The 13,773-nt window shown below is 39.5% G+C and overlaps 1 protein-coding gene across 4 annotated transcripts in view; it reads left to right on the top strand.

Annotated features, from left to right (window-relative positions):
- trps1 (trichorhinophalangeal syndrome I) overlaps positions 1–13,773 on the top strand; it is a 124,560-nt gene that overhangs the window by 92,464 nt on the left and 18,323 nt on the right. The gene's annotated exons all lie outside the window — the stretch shown is intronic.

The raw sequence follows: 13,773 nt of genomic DNA, 5'->3' as shown, positions 1-13,773 counted from the left end.
CCTGTACTGTATGCTTGTGTTACATATGTGTGCTTGACTTTCAACACTTCATTAAAATCGACATGTCAAAAAATGCTCTTCCACCTCCAACCTTAAGTGTTTGTGCCCTAGATGAGACATACAGTATCCGTGTTAATTAAATGTCCACAAACCAGCACATTTAGGTGATCGGAGGGATAATTACAACGGCCTGCACGAACGCAAGCTAGCAGCAAAGGTCAAGAAAAGTGTTTTAAAGGAAAGAGATGTGGGGTAAAACTGCTGAACACATTATTTCATTGTTAAAAGGGCCAGTTGCACCATACGAGAAAGAGGTTGGATGTTGGTATCTTTTAGATATTAGAGTTTGGGAAAATTGGAAACAGGCTACTCATTCAATTTGCCTGAGGGCAGATGGGGGCTCAGTACTTCAACACTTTTCCAGATGGAATTGGTAATGGACCTCAGTGCTGCTTGCACCCATTAAAAAAGCGCCCGCTGGATCGTGAGCAACAGTTCAACGCATACAGGTTTACTGTATGAGTAAAAATGCTAAGGGTCAGCTAGTTTCATCATATCTGTAATTTTAAAGCAGTGTGTTGAGACTGTGTTTCTACAGTTTTTTGATATGTAGCTAATGCACTCCATAAAAATTCACTTAAATAGCAATAAATAAAGTAAATTAATAAATATTGACCTAAAACCACATTTTGCCTGTTTATTGCGTAATATAATGTCTTCAAATTAACTGTTTTTTCTTAACATATTGATACAGTATATGATTAATCAGCATTTCAAAAGATTTAAAGATGCAGTGTGTAATTTTTAGAAGGATCTCTTGACAGAAATGCAAAATAATATACAAAACTAAATTATCAGGGGTATATAAAGACCTTTCATAATAAACCTTTATTTGTTTATTGCCTTAGAATGAGACGTTTATCTGCATACACAGAGGGTCCCCTTACATGGAAGCCGCCATTTTGTGCAGCCATGTTTCTACAGAAGCCCTTAATGGACAAACTTTTTTACTAAGTTGTCTCCAACGATGACATGTTTGTTCGGTGGTGGCTACCGTAGCTTCTCTATGTGTTTCAAAAGAAAGAGGTAAGCAGTGGACTGAGCCATTGGTTGCAATTCGCAACCTTACAACTAGATGCCGCTAAAATGTACACACTGCACCTTTAATCACTTACATTTTATGTACATTGTGCATTTGGCAGATACTTTCATCCAAAGGGAATTGCAGTGCATTATAAAGTATACATTTTATCAGTGTCCTCCCTGGGTTCGAACCCATGACCTTGCGCAATACTGAGCTGTACAGTATCTGGTTTAAAGCCCTAACATGTTTCTTAGTCAGTAGTTATTTCCTATATAGAGCTATAGATTTTGTTATAGTTACTAGAGCCCGACCGATTTATCGTTTTGCCGATTTTATCGGCCGATATGAGCATGTCGCAGATATATCTGTATCGGCGTATAAGCCGCAGATATGAAGCCGATATGAACGTTCCTTACAGAACACATTAAATGCTTTTGAAAGATGTAAGTACTTGTTTGTCCAGCAGAGTGCGCCCTATTGGTTGCTAATGGCGACTCAGGTCACTCACTGTACTGCCATCAGCCAATCCCCCACCCCCTTCACTTCAGTCAGTCTCTCAGTTCAGGTGGCGGGCGCGGCAGTCACGCGGTTTCTTCAATACATTTTACACCTGGTATTAAGACGCGCTTTGGTCGATTGGATTATAAGTGGACGAGAGAGACACATTCCTGTTTACATTTGGTGGTTTTAATCAGTCTTTTTTGTCCACTTGCGAGTTGTTTCAAACGCAAGCGGAAGAAATGACGCGAGGCGGAGAAAGGACGCGCTTAAACTGATGCGCAGTCTGTGGGAGTACAGCTGCTTGTGCTGTTACATGCTCATTTCAAAGCAATTGATTAAATAAGCTCGCGCAACTTTACACCCTTTCTTAAATAAAAGAGGCGGAGAGCAGACGCTTTAGTTTTGTAAAAGTTTAATGTCCCGGCAGAACACTGAGGGTTCGTGTTATAAAAAAGTTGTGCAGTACATTAAACATTAGCCTACATCAGTATGTTGTCAGTAATTCAAGCATTGTCGTCTTAACGGTAAGTTTTTAATTAATTTGTGAAGTCTATAACTTACTCTAAAGCTAAGCCCAATATAACAATGACTTTATAAGTTTCCATTTTTTAAATAAGCCCAATATAACATTATTCTCGTTAAAACTGACAATGGTTTAAGTTATATGTATTTTGTTTTGTTTGTGTTTTAAAGTTATTTATAATAAGTCAAATTTACTGTTTTGTGCACTTATATCAGAATCATTTTGGATAATAAAGTTTATTGTTAACTTGTAAAACACACCTGCCTATATTACATATCTTTGTCACGTCATTTTAAGTGTTTGATCACCACATTTGTGGTGTGATCATAGAGTGATCATTGCAAAAAGTATTTATATATAGTATATTCTGTTAATGTATATAGTGTATTCTATGTACAGTACTGTAGTAGTATAATATACTGTAGTATATGTGTACTGTACTATAATATGCACATAATGAATATCAGCCGATATATCGTTATCGGTCTTTTTTTTACTCTCTAATATCTGTATCGGCATCGGCCCCAAAAAATGCATATCGGTCGGGCTCTAATAGTTACATCAAAAGCATAATGTTTAAAAGAAAGGGAAAATATTACATATCTCAGTGTGTCCTAAAATAGATTCTTGTCTTTGCTGGCCTTTTTGGCAGACTTTGGTTTGTGTGACCTGCCTGCTGTGCTTTGCTCACTGATGGGGAAGAAGGCTTGTGTTGGGAAATGAGCGAAAGCCGTCAGACCATCAGGGTCAAGGTGAACATGGCTGCCATTAAAAACTGTGCTGTACTTTATGTCCTTTTTATCTTTTATTTAGTATTTTTTCTTAAATGTATTCAAGAGCTCATTATATGTGATTGCATTGTATTTATCTTATTGTAAAATCAGATTATGACTCGGTAATGTTTTATATTCTCTAGACTGAAACGGTCTTTGTGGGTGGTTTGGCGTCCTTCGCTTTCTCCCTGCAATCAACTTCCCAAGAACTTTCCTTTCAATCAGAGCTTTATATATATATATGGTTCATGAGCCCCAGTCATTCCCTGCATACTGATAGAGGTGTTCACCCCAAATATGTTTCTTTCCATATTCCAGTCGTTCAGAACTGGATTTAATGCCATTCATTACCACTATCCCTGAAAATTCCAGTGATTATCCCAATTTAGCACAATGAAATTTGCTCAACTAGCTATCCACTTTTTAGTAGCTAATTTAGAGAGCTCACTTGTCCAGGGTTGCTAGGCAATTACAAACCCATAAACCGCTCAGTCTGCTTACTTTGAAGCCGGTTCCACACGCTTTTCCGAAAGAACGTTCCACATGTGCAATCTTCATTTTTATCAAATCATCCAGTGGTTTTGAATGACTTTTTTTGTAATTACAGTGGACCAGGATGCTTACAATATTTGCATTCATACATTTTACATGCACATTTTCAAAGCAATGAAATGCATTTTAGCCTGCATGCTTCTCTCACCAAATGCTGCTGTACTGTAGTGCCAGTCGGGAGTCATTTTTCTGAGCCCAGTGTCAATGTTCAGTCATTTGAGCTGATGGGCACTGAACTATGGAAGCTCCATGGAGGCTTCATTAGTGTTAGGAGTTGGCTGATGGTCTCTTCCTGTGTACTAAGAGTGGGTGAATGATTTCTGGGCACAACGATGAAGGATCACGCCTGGGTTTTGAGCCCATGGATTTTGTTTCACTACTGCTAATTTTAGCTTTGAGGGATATCGGCTTCCCACAGCCGATAATTTTTTAAAATGTTTATCCACATTATCTTCACTGACTTGGTCTTGTGTTTTTCTGTCACACTGTGCATAATGAAAATATTTGCTGTTGTTTGATTACTATCAGCAGGGTTTCCCGCAGAAAATGTGTTAGTTAAGGGGCGTGGCAATCAAAGGGGCGGGGCGTATGTGTCATGATAACAATTAAAATATTTTATTTAAAACACTCAAAAAAAACTTAATTTTGAAGAAACTATGACAGAAAATGAACACATACTAGATTATTAATGAATTAAATGCTTTACTTTTAACAGGAATAGCTGCGTGATGAAGTGAAACTAAAGGGTTAATAAACACAAACTGAAGCAGATGTTGTAGAGCGTCTGGTGAACGATGATAGATTGTACAATTGTAAAAACTGATTATTTCACACTATTAATTACATTATCTTAAAGGAGTTTAACTACTGTAGCTGGTAAATAATGCACATTTACCTAGCTAGAAACCTAGCTAGCAGGTTGCTCAAACAACAAAATCACCAGCTATCTTACTTTAAATTTGCAAGAACTAGACTAATACAATAACAGGCTTAAATAAACCCAAAACATAAGTCTACTTACAGTCCTCACGGACACGTGTTTTATCGACTGGCTATCCTCCAGGCATGACGGAGCACGTCTTTATCTAATTTTGGCCGTGTGGCGCCTGTGTACGCTCGCGGTGTGAAGCGTGGATGCGCTATTCTCCGAGATGCACTTCACAGACTTTTATGCAGCAAATATATATATATTTTTTTTTTGGACGACCTAGTTAAGGCGGTAGGGTTTTCCAGCTTAGGTGGGCCGCCCGAACTGGAAAGTGCTACGGGAAACCCTGATCAGTGTTGATCCTTTAATTTCAATTCCAGTACATAAAGTGCAGTTAGAGAAAGATAATGATTTATGTCCTGTCATATAACATGTAAATTCATATAAATCTATTATAATACCTTGTTGTGTAATACAGATCTGATTAAAGCCTACTTTCCTCTCATCAGTCATCTCCAGTTAAGAAAAAACGACAAATCTAATACATAAAGTCAATTTTATATTTATCTTAATAACCAGCTGCCCACACTGAACCCCTGATCCAGGTCCAGCTATCTATCAAAACCAGATCTGACAAGGTTTATCAGGCGAAATGGTGTCGCTGCTTTATCTGATCCCACGCAGGGACCACCTACACCAAACTAAATCTCTCTGTGTTTCACATTTTTGAGTGGGTACATTTGCCAGGTTTTTCTCAGAGGTGAAGTGTTATTCTTGTGATATCTGATATTTTCTCTGAGCACAGTAAAATATTAGTTTCACAGTTACGGGAGCAATTACTGCGAAGCTCCGCGTCTGACAGTGAAATCGAAGCCGTGGTTGTATTTTCAAGCGTTTTCTAGATTTCTTAATTGCCCGTAAATGGAAGGCAGACAAGCGTTGGCTTTTGTTTATCTGTACTTCACTAGGTGTGACTTCGGTGTGGGCATGTGCAATGTGGTTTACCTTTTCTTACTCAGCTAGAGTGATTCACAGTGTTCGCGTTCTCGTAACTTGTTGTTTATTGCGAAGCCACAAATGTACGGCAGCCGCAGCTTACCTCAGCAGGGCGATGTGGAATTTACAACAGGGAAACACTAGTTGAGTCGGAAATAACTGCCATTGTTAGTAGATAGAGCTAAAGTTGCATTTAGGGCTGAGTGATGTCTCTCTCCCACACATACGCACTTAGATGTCATTGTGCCGTAGCCTGTGTTTCTCCTCCAGGGCAAGGTGAATGGAGGTTTCGGTGTCCTTTTTTCCACACAATATTAAAGCACACACTATTAAAGCAAAGTGTGCCAGAGTTTCGCTAGTGGCGGTTCCCACAGTTTATATTTGATATACTTTGAGGAAGCAGGTTTTTTCGTTCCTAAATCTGATTTTTTGCCCCGGGCCTGCAGATCGAAAACATTTGGCAAGATCTTACAATTAATATCTGATCGTATAAAAAACCATCTATCACATTTTTATTATCCTTAATTCATCTTACCATATTTTTTAATCGGTATGTGACTTGAGACCGTCTGACCAACATGAAAAGAAGCAACACTTTATACTAAAGCACTGATCTGAGACCAGAATTTATAATTAACATATTTTTTTTAAATGCAGAAAACAGCTGCTAGATCAGCAGTTGACCCATTGCCCTCACCATGTTCAATGACTCTCAATAACCCCACTGGCCTCTCTGACACATGAGCAGGTGTGCCGGTGAAGTCATGCCTGAACTCTTTGCTCTCTTTCCTGCTCATCATTGTCACTCACTTTAACTATTGTCTCGGGTCAGCCGGCCCCATGTTATGACATCCAGGACAAGTCGACACAAACAGCATTGAAGAGGACCTTACAGAGGTGACAGATGACACGTTTAGAGGCCGGCTGCGGAGGATCCGGACTTCCTCTCTTGTCACCAACAGGAACGGCTTCTCTGAAGAGGATACTGCATATCTAAGGAAGTCCTAGATAAGGGGATACAGGTGTAGTGATACTGTCAAAAGACCTAATGGCATTGTAGCGGTAAGGAGAGACATGAGCATTGTTCGGGCCCTGGAATAGATTATTCTAGAATGTATAAAGCAGCCTCCTATTTAAAAAAGGAGGATTTTTTTCAGTACAATAGGCTACTCTCATGACTTCAACCGTAAGCCCTCGGAGTGCAAGTGGATATCTGCACTTCACACTTCCACACAGAGGCCTGCGTGTCTTTGATCATGTCCTCTGATTGGATCTGATTCAAAGAGAAGGCCAAAAGTCTTGTGTAACAGTGGGATACAAGGCAGTGCAATGGAGGGCAGGGAGGAGAGAGGATAGGTATTTGGATGGAGATAACAAAAAGGCTCTCATTGAATGGAGAGTCTGAAGCCCATCTCTTCTGAGGGGTTCAGTGAGAGCAGCTTAAATTTGGTTCGGGAAATGGTCAGCTGCGGCATGTTGAAGCATTTTCAGATTTCAGAACTATCCCAATCCCCTCAAAACATGGGGTTAGTCTGTTATACAGGGTTCCCACTGGTCCTTGTAAGTTTGTGAATCTGGGGGGAAAAATTCAAGGCCCTGGGAAGTTTTTGAAAATATACATACATGGATACAGGTCATTGAAAGTGCTTGAATCTATTTCATGCAAGAAGTTTTCTGGAAAAAAAATTCATATTATTCCCTGTGTAGTATGTTGTAGACTTTTTACGCACAAGTGCTAAACTGTTCCCTTAAATGCTTATATGTTCTGTATGCGAATGTTCATTCATACCAAAATGCTTTTTTGCATAGTTGTGTTTGACACATGAAAACGTCTCGGGTTACATATGTAACTGCTGTTCCCTGAGAAGGGAACGAGACGCTGTGTCTCTCTTGCCATACTTCCTGTGTCCCTGTAACGCCGTCTTTGGCAATATTTCAGATAGCGATATACTTCCTAGCTCCCGTGTCACCCTGTCTTTGTCGTTAAGCCTCACAATTGTTTGAATTTGATATACACACTCATACGCACTTACCCTTGGAGTTGTCCCCAAAGTGTCACCGCAGTGACGCAGTGTGAGTTCCCTCGAAAGGGAACTGTAACAATGTATCTTTAAAGGCAACACAATGTAAACAACTTCACATTAACTCCTTGAATTTGAGGGTATTGGACCTGGAAAGTCCTTGAAAGGTCCTTGAATTTGAAGTTTTCTAAGGTGTGGGAACCCTGGTTCTACCTCATGTGTTTGTTGGTTCAATTTGGTTCAACTTAAAAAAGTATTTTACCTGGTTGCCTTCAAATTTGCCCTTTTTAATTTTTAAGTTGAACCAATAAGTATTTTTTGTACAGTGTCAAGTCAATATAAAAGTATCTTGTATATTGCGTTACAGTTTTGCATTATTCAGTATTTTGAAGGTTTTAAAGTTTTGTAGTAAAGTTCTGGATTGGGCTAAGCAAAACTTAGACCGCAACACGCTGTATACCATATTTCTTTAAGGTTTATTAAGTACCTATATGTTCTTATAATTAGCTACAGATGATTCGAAGTCATTTTTCCTGGTTTCTGTAAACCGAGAAGTGAAGAAACAGGAACGTGATATTGGAATATTACACCTGACCTCCGAGGCTCTGCTCTTAAAGTACTAGGCGTAATAAGGCTTTCAAGGAAAATATTAAACCTGATTTATCAAACTGAATTATATAATTAGGGCTGCAATTTAGTGAGAGACGTTAGATTTGCGTGAAACCAGTATTGGGTCCACCTCAGATAGGAGTTGATGGTTCGATATGTCCGCAATTGCATCCAGATGTCTGCCTTGGGCATTGTGATGATACAGCCCGGGCCTTGAATTGTTGACGCAGGATTTCTAAAATTGAAATTGTCAGCAGGGGTTCACCTAATTTCCCCACAGCTGATTAAATAATTGTTTATTTAATGTAAGAGGCCCTGCGGATTGCCTAAGTGAATTACATGTAATTTCATTTCAGTGGCTTTGTGTGTAAATCGCCTCTTTAAACTAGAAAATTCTTCTTTTTTCCCCATCTAGACAGATTGCCAAATGCTCTCTTTAGCCCTCATTTTCACATATTGTATCTATGATGTGTGTCAGTCTCCGAGTATCCCAGTAAGTCTCATTTCAACGTGTCTGCATTTAGACACGTAATTTTCTTGTCCAGCTCACCAAAGCAGGCTCTAGGAATGATGTTTCAGACCTGTTGTTACGGCTGAAAATCTAGCAGTGCTGTAAGCAATTATTTTCACAGCTTAAACAGACATTTTTTATACACTGACTGCACATTGTTTATTGACCAAAATGGGCAATAGGTGTAAAAACAGGTGCAAACTTCAAGAAAAAAGTATTTCTAAAAAACCTTAAAATGTGTACAGAATAAAAAAAAAAAAAAATAAATAAATAAATAAAATATATATATATATATATATATATATATATATATATATATATTTTTTTTGTAGCGACTTCTTTCAAGGATTAGTCCATTTTCTTACAAAAATCCATATAATCCACCATGTCATCCAAACTGTTGAAGTCTTTCTTTGTTCAGTTGGGAAGAAATAATATTTTTTTGAGGAAAACATTCCAGGATTTTTCTAATTTTAATAGACTTTAATGCACCCCAACACTTCAAATGCAATCTCAAATGAGGCATAAGGGTCTTAGCTGGCGAAACAATTGTCATTTTTGGCAAGAAAAATAAAAAAATATGCACTTTTAAACCGCACCTTCTCTTCTTCCTCCAGCTGTGTGACGCGCCAGCGCGACCTCACGTAATTGCGTAATGACGTCGAAAGGTCACGTGTTACATATATGAAATGCACATTTGCAGACCCTTTAAACAATAAACTGACACAAAGACATTAATTAGTATAATTCGACATACAACAATGTCGGAACTGTCCTCTTTCTCCATACTTGTAAACACTGGGGTGTAGTTTTGCATACGTCATCCGTGACCTCTTGACGTGATGATGTATTGCGTGAGATCGCGCTGGTGCGCCACAAGACCGGAGGAAGACGAGAAGTTGTGGTTCAAAAGTGCAAAAATGACAATTATTTCACTAGGCAAGACCCTTATGCTTCGTTTGGGATCGTTTAGAGTCCTTTGAAACTGCATTTTAAACTGCATTCTGTTAAGTGCTGGGGTCCATTAAAGTCCATCAAAATGAGAAAAATCCCTGAATGTTCCCCTCAAAAAACACAATTTCTCGACTGAACAAAGAAAGACATCAACATTCTGGATGACATGGTGGTGAGTAAATTATCTGGATTTTCTCAAAGAAAATTGACTAATCCTTTAAAAGGTCCTGTGAAGAAACAAAAATAGTTCTTCTATGACGTGTAAACTTCTCCACTTTTAAAAATGAAGGTGCTTAAAAGGTTCTTCTAATGAAGAACTGTATGGGATTGTGGGAACATGCTTGTTAAATAAATAGATGTAATTAGCCCCTGCCTCTAATTATTTCGGATTCCTCTGACAAGGACCAGAATGAGTCTGACTCCCCAGAGCACCTGGTGCGGGGCATTCGTAATCAATCACATGCAAACAGCATGCACAGGCTACACCCGCAGAATGCAGCAGGGTCATTCATCACGGCCTGCAATGCAAACGAGCACAGCCATTTGGTTGTTTACCGCAAGTACCTCCAACCCACCTCCCTACCTGTGCTGATACCTGTGCCATTTCCCAGCTGCTCTCTGTATGAAGAAAATATACATAATCCAACTTGGATTGGCGTTTTAAGCAGTGATAGCAGTGGTTTGCATGAAACGAAGGTTGTGACGGATACCAGATAGCACGATACAGTGATAAACCGAAGCAGGCCAGGAAACAGACAGGGCCCGGGCTCTCTGCGGCCCCTCTGGCTCACGGAAAAAAACAATGCATCACCTCTCAGCACCGCCAGACGTGGCAGGCGAGAAAAATCGACCCACACTTTGGGAAAACAAAGACAATCAAGGCTTTCTCTGGTTCTTCTCCCCTCCTTTTCCTTTAGCGAGCAGCTGTGGTGTATTTTTCCCATTTTTCCTCCTGCCAACTTGTCCTTTTTATGAGATGTAATGAAGAGAGAAAAAAGCAGAACCTGGCAAAGCAGGGCAAACACATTCGTTTTTACAGATGACAGGACGGCCCAGTTGATAATTGAAACGGAAGTCTGGGATGATGCACGGGAAGGCTATTTCTGTGTTTTCCGGCTCAATTGACATTTGAACTTGCGAGACACGTGATGCCCCCTTCCCAAACCTAGACTTTTTTGACCATGCCCTCCTACTGAAAGGGTTGAAGGATTGGTCCATTTTCTTGGGGGAAGGGTCCAGATGGTTTGCTCGCCACCATGTCATCCAAAATGTTGATGTCTTTCTTTGTTCAGTCGAGAAGAAATTATGTTTTTTGAGGAAAACATTGCAGGATTTTTCTCGTTTTAATGGACTTTAATAGACACCAACAATTAACACTTAACTCAACACTTGACAGTTTTTTTCAACTGAGTTTCAAAGGACTATAAACAATCCCAAACGAGGCATAAGGGTCTTATCTAGCAAAACGACTGTCACTCTTGACAAGAAAAATAACAAATATCCACTTTTAAAGCACAACGTCTCGTCATGTAGATCCGGTCATGATGCGCCAGCTGACCCCACGCAATACGTCATGACGTCAAGAGGTCACAGAGGTGAACGCGAAACTCCGCCCCAGTGTTTACAAGTGTCTTGGAAGAGGACCGTTCCTACATTGTTGTATGTCACCTGATACTAATTAATGTCTTTGTGTCAGTTTATTGTTAAAAATGGTCCGCAAATGTGAGTTTTATATATGTAACACGTGACCTCCCTACGTCACTGCGCATTTACGTTAGGTCGCGCTGGACCGGACCTTGACGAAAAGTTGTGGTCTAAAAGTACATCTTTTTTGACATTTTTCATGCCAAAAATGACAACCGTTTCGCCAGACAAGACCCTTATGCCTCGTTTGGGATTGTTTATAGCCCTTTGAAACTCCATTGAAAAAAAGTGTTGAGTTGAGTTAAGTATTAAATGTTGGGCTCTATTAAAGTCCATTAAAATAAGAAAAATCCTGAAATGTTTTCCTCAAAAAACATAATTTCTTCTCGACTGAACAAAGAAAGACATCATCATTTTGGATGACATGGTGGTGAGTAAATTATCTGGATTTTTCTTTTAAGAAAATGGACTAATCCTTTAACATCATGATGCCATGCTATAGCTTGCATGTTTTGGTTTGTTTGTGTGTATTGTGTTTATTTGTTTCAGAAATTCCTTATACTTTACGTCAGCTCAAGCAGCTGTACTAATTCATGTGTCTAGTTTGTGCATGACAGATTGTTTATTGACAGATACCTGCTGAGTTGGAACTGCAAGTTGCTGGTTTAATCGAATTATGGAATTGCACTCCCGCCGTGATGTATTACGCAGGAGAACACTGCATTTAGCGAAATCTGATGAGCCCTGCAATTTTTATATAGTATTTGTATTGCTGTTGGAAACATCACAAAATCACTTTGTTAAGCATTAACACTGAGCATTTTCATATTCATGACGCACAGTGCATCATGTTCAAAATGAAACACAGTGTTAGTATTTGTTTTCATGAACGTGAGGAATATTCCACATTCGTCAAAGTTCTGGGAAAAATTGAAGACTTTAGAGAAAACATCTGATGCTTAAGTTTCCAGTAAGGGAACGTAGAAGACACGCAGCAGATGTTTTCTTTAGTAGGCGTTTTTTGAATCGCTCGCGTCACTTTTCGCGGAGGTCAGACTATCTATTCTTACAATCGATTTAAACCATGTAATGTTGCAGTTAAACTGCCAAGTAATTCCAATGTTTTATTTACACACTAAAGCCTAAATCTAAATCTTTTGCTTTTTACAGATCAGTAAGTTTCATGCTTTATTGCTTTATTTATTTTCCCTTACACAATGTGAACATTAAAATGGGCTTCTGTTGTCTGTAGACACCGGAGTCAAACACAGACCTGTTCAATTTTTTGATTGATTTTGTTTTAAAGCCATAACTTTTGGCCTGCTGTATACAAAGCATATATTCCAGTAAGCTAAACATTTTGAGGGCCCAGTACAAATGAATGATATGACCGTTAGGTAAGACAAATTATCAGTTGTGTTCAAACTGTGTGTCAACTCCCAGCATCTGTTTCGCACGGGACGGTCTGCTTTATAATGTGGACTGTGAACACGTGTGAGTGATTTGGCCGTGGAGCCCAGAAGGCCGGGGAGAGAAATTCACAAAGCTGATGACGGACACTCTGTTTGGCTTGTAACGCTAGAACAGGATAGGAAAGAATAAATCAATCAATCACATCTAAACTGTCAAGACTAGCATGTGGTCCACTAAAAACCCCGTTGAGATCAGAAAACATATACATTCTCGATTTAGGGTCGTATGAAAGCACAGACGTTTTGAGCTAATCCCACAGCATTTGACGTTGTACTGTAGTATAGTCATTTTGAACCTATGGTAATGTGAGGTGTACTTGCCTCTTTATTTGTGCAGTAAGGAGTCCATGCCCCACCCTCCCCTCCTGTCCCGAATCAAGAATGATGCTCATTGGCTACAAAGCGCAGTTGTCAGAGTGACTTTGCATTTGCTGATAGCTCATGGAAAACATTGCTCCATCTCATTAAGTTATTGCCATCATTTTTAATCTTTATGGTCGCACGGGCTACCGTACCCCTTTCTCTTTTCACATCCATTTTCTTCGTGTCCATGATTAATGGCCGACGTCGTGCCGTAGAGTGAGCAGGCATCAACGAAGGTGAGATCATAATTAGTTTAGCTGATGCAGGGCCCTCCAATGGCGCATCTGGATGGAAAAATGACCCTATAGGAAGCTGGCTGCGCCCCAAAACTTTTTACTGATACGTTGTGAAACACCCGATGAATCAAGTGCCCTATCCCCTGCCAAAAAAGCTCCGCAGACGCCGAGCCAAAATTATGTCTACAGAAAGCTTTCCATTTTAAATGTATTAGAGCACAATTAGGAGCATTGTACTTTTCTGGCAGGGGAAATGTGGACCCTACACGAGCCGTCTGAAGTTGGGCTAAATAAATCGCATGCGTTCTATAAGGCTAAATGAGTTTTACAGGGGCCGTACGCTAGATAGTTCTTGGTTTGCCCTGAACGACTCTTGGGATACGCTTGTAGTTCTGTCTGTTCCCTGTGGATGATTCATGCAGCTATATCTCTCTTCTTTTTTTGCTTCGTAGTTCAGTTTATTTTCCCTCCTCTCACAGTAGAGCGCAATATTTCAAGCTACTAGATATTTCGAGTCCAGTCGTATATTTAAAAATCCCTGTTATTAGGAATGGGTCGTTTTTTTATTTAGTTGTAATATTTTTAGCCAGCCAAATGGCCATCTTT

Source organism: Misgurnus anguillicaudatus, chromosome 20 (genome assembly GCF_027580225.2).
Source record: "Misgurnus anguillicaudatus chromosome 20, ASM2758022v2, whole genome shotgun sequence".
Lineage (NCBI taxonomy): Eukaryota > Metazoa > Chordata > Actinopteri > Cypriniformes > Cobitidae > Misgurnus > Misgurnus anguillicaudatus.
Note: the sequence above shows the minus strand (reverse complement) of the source record. Positions and strands in the feature narration are given on the sequence as shown.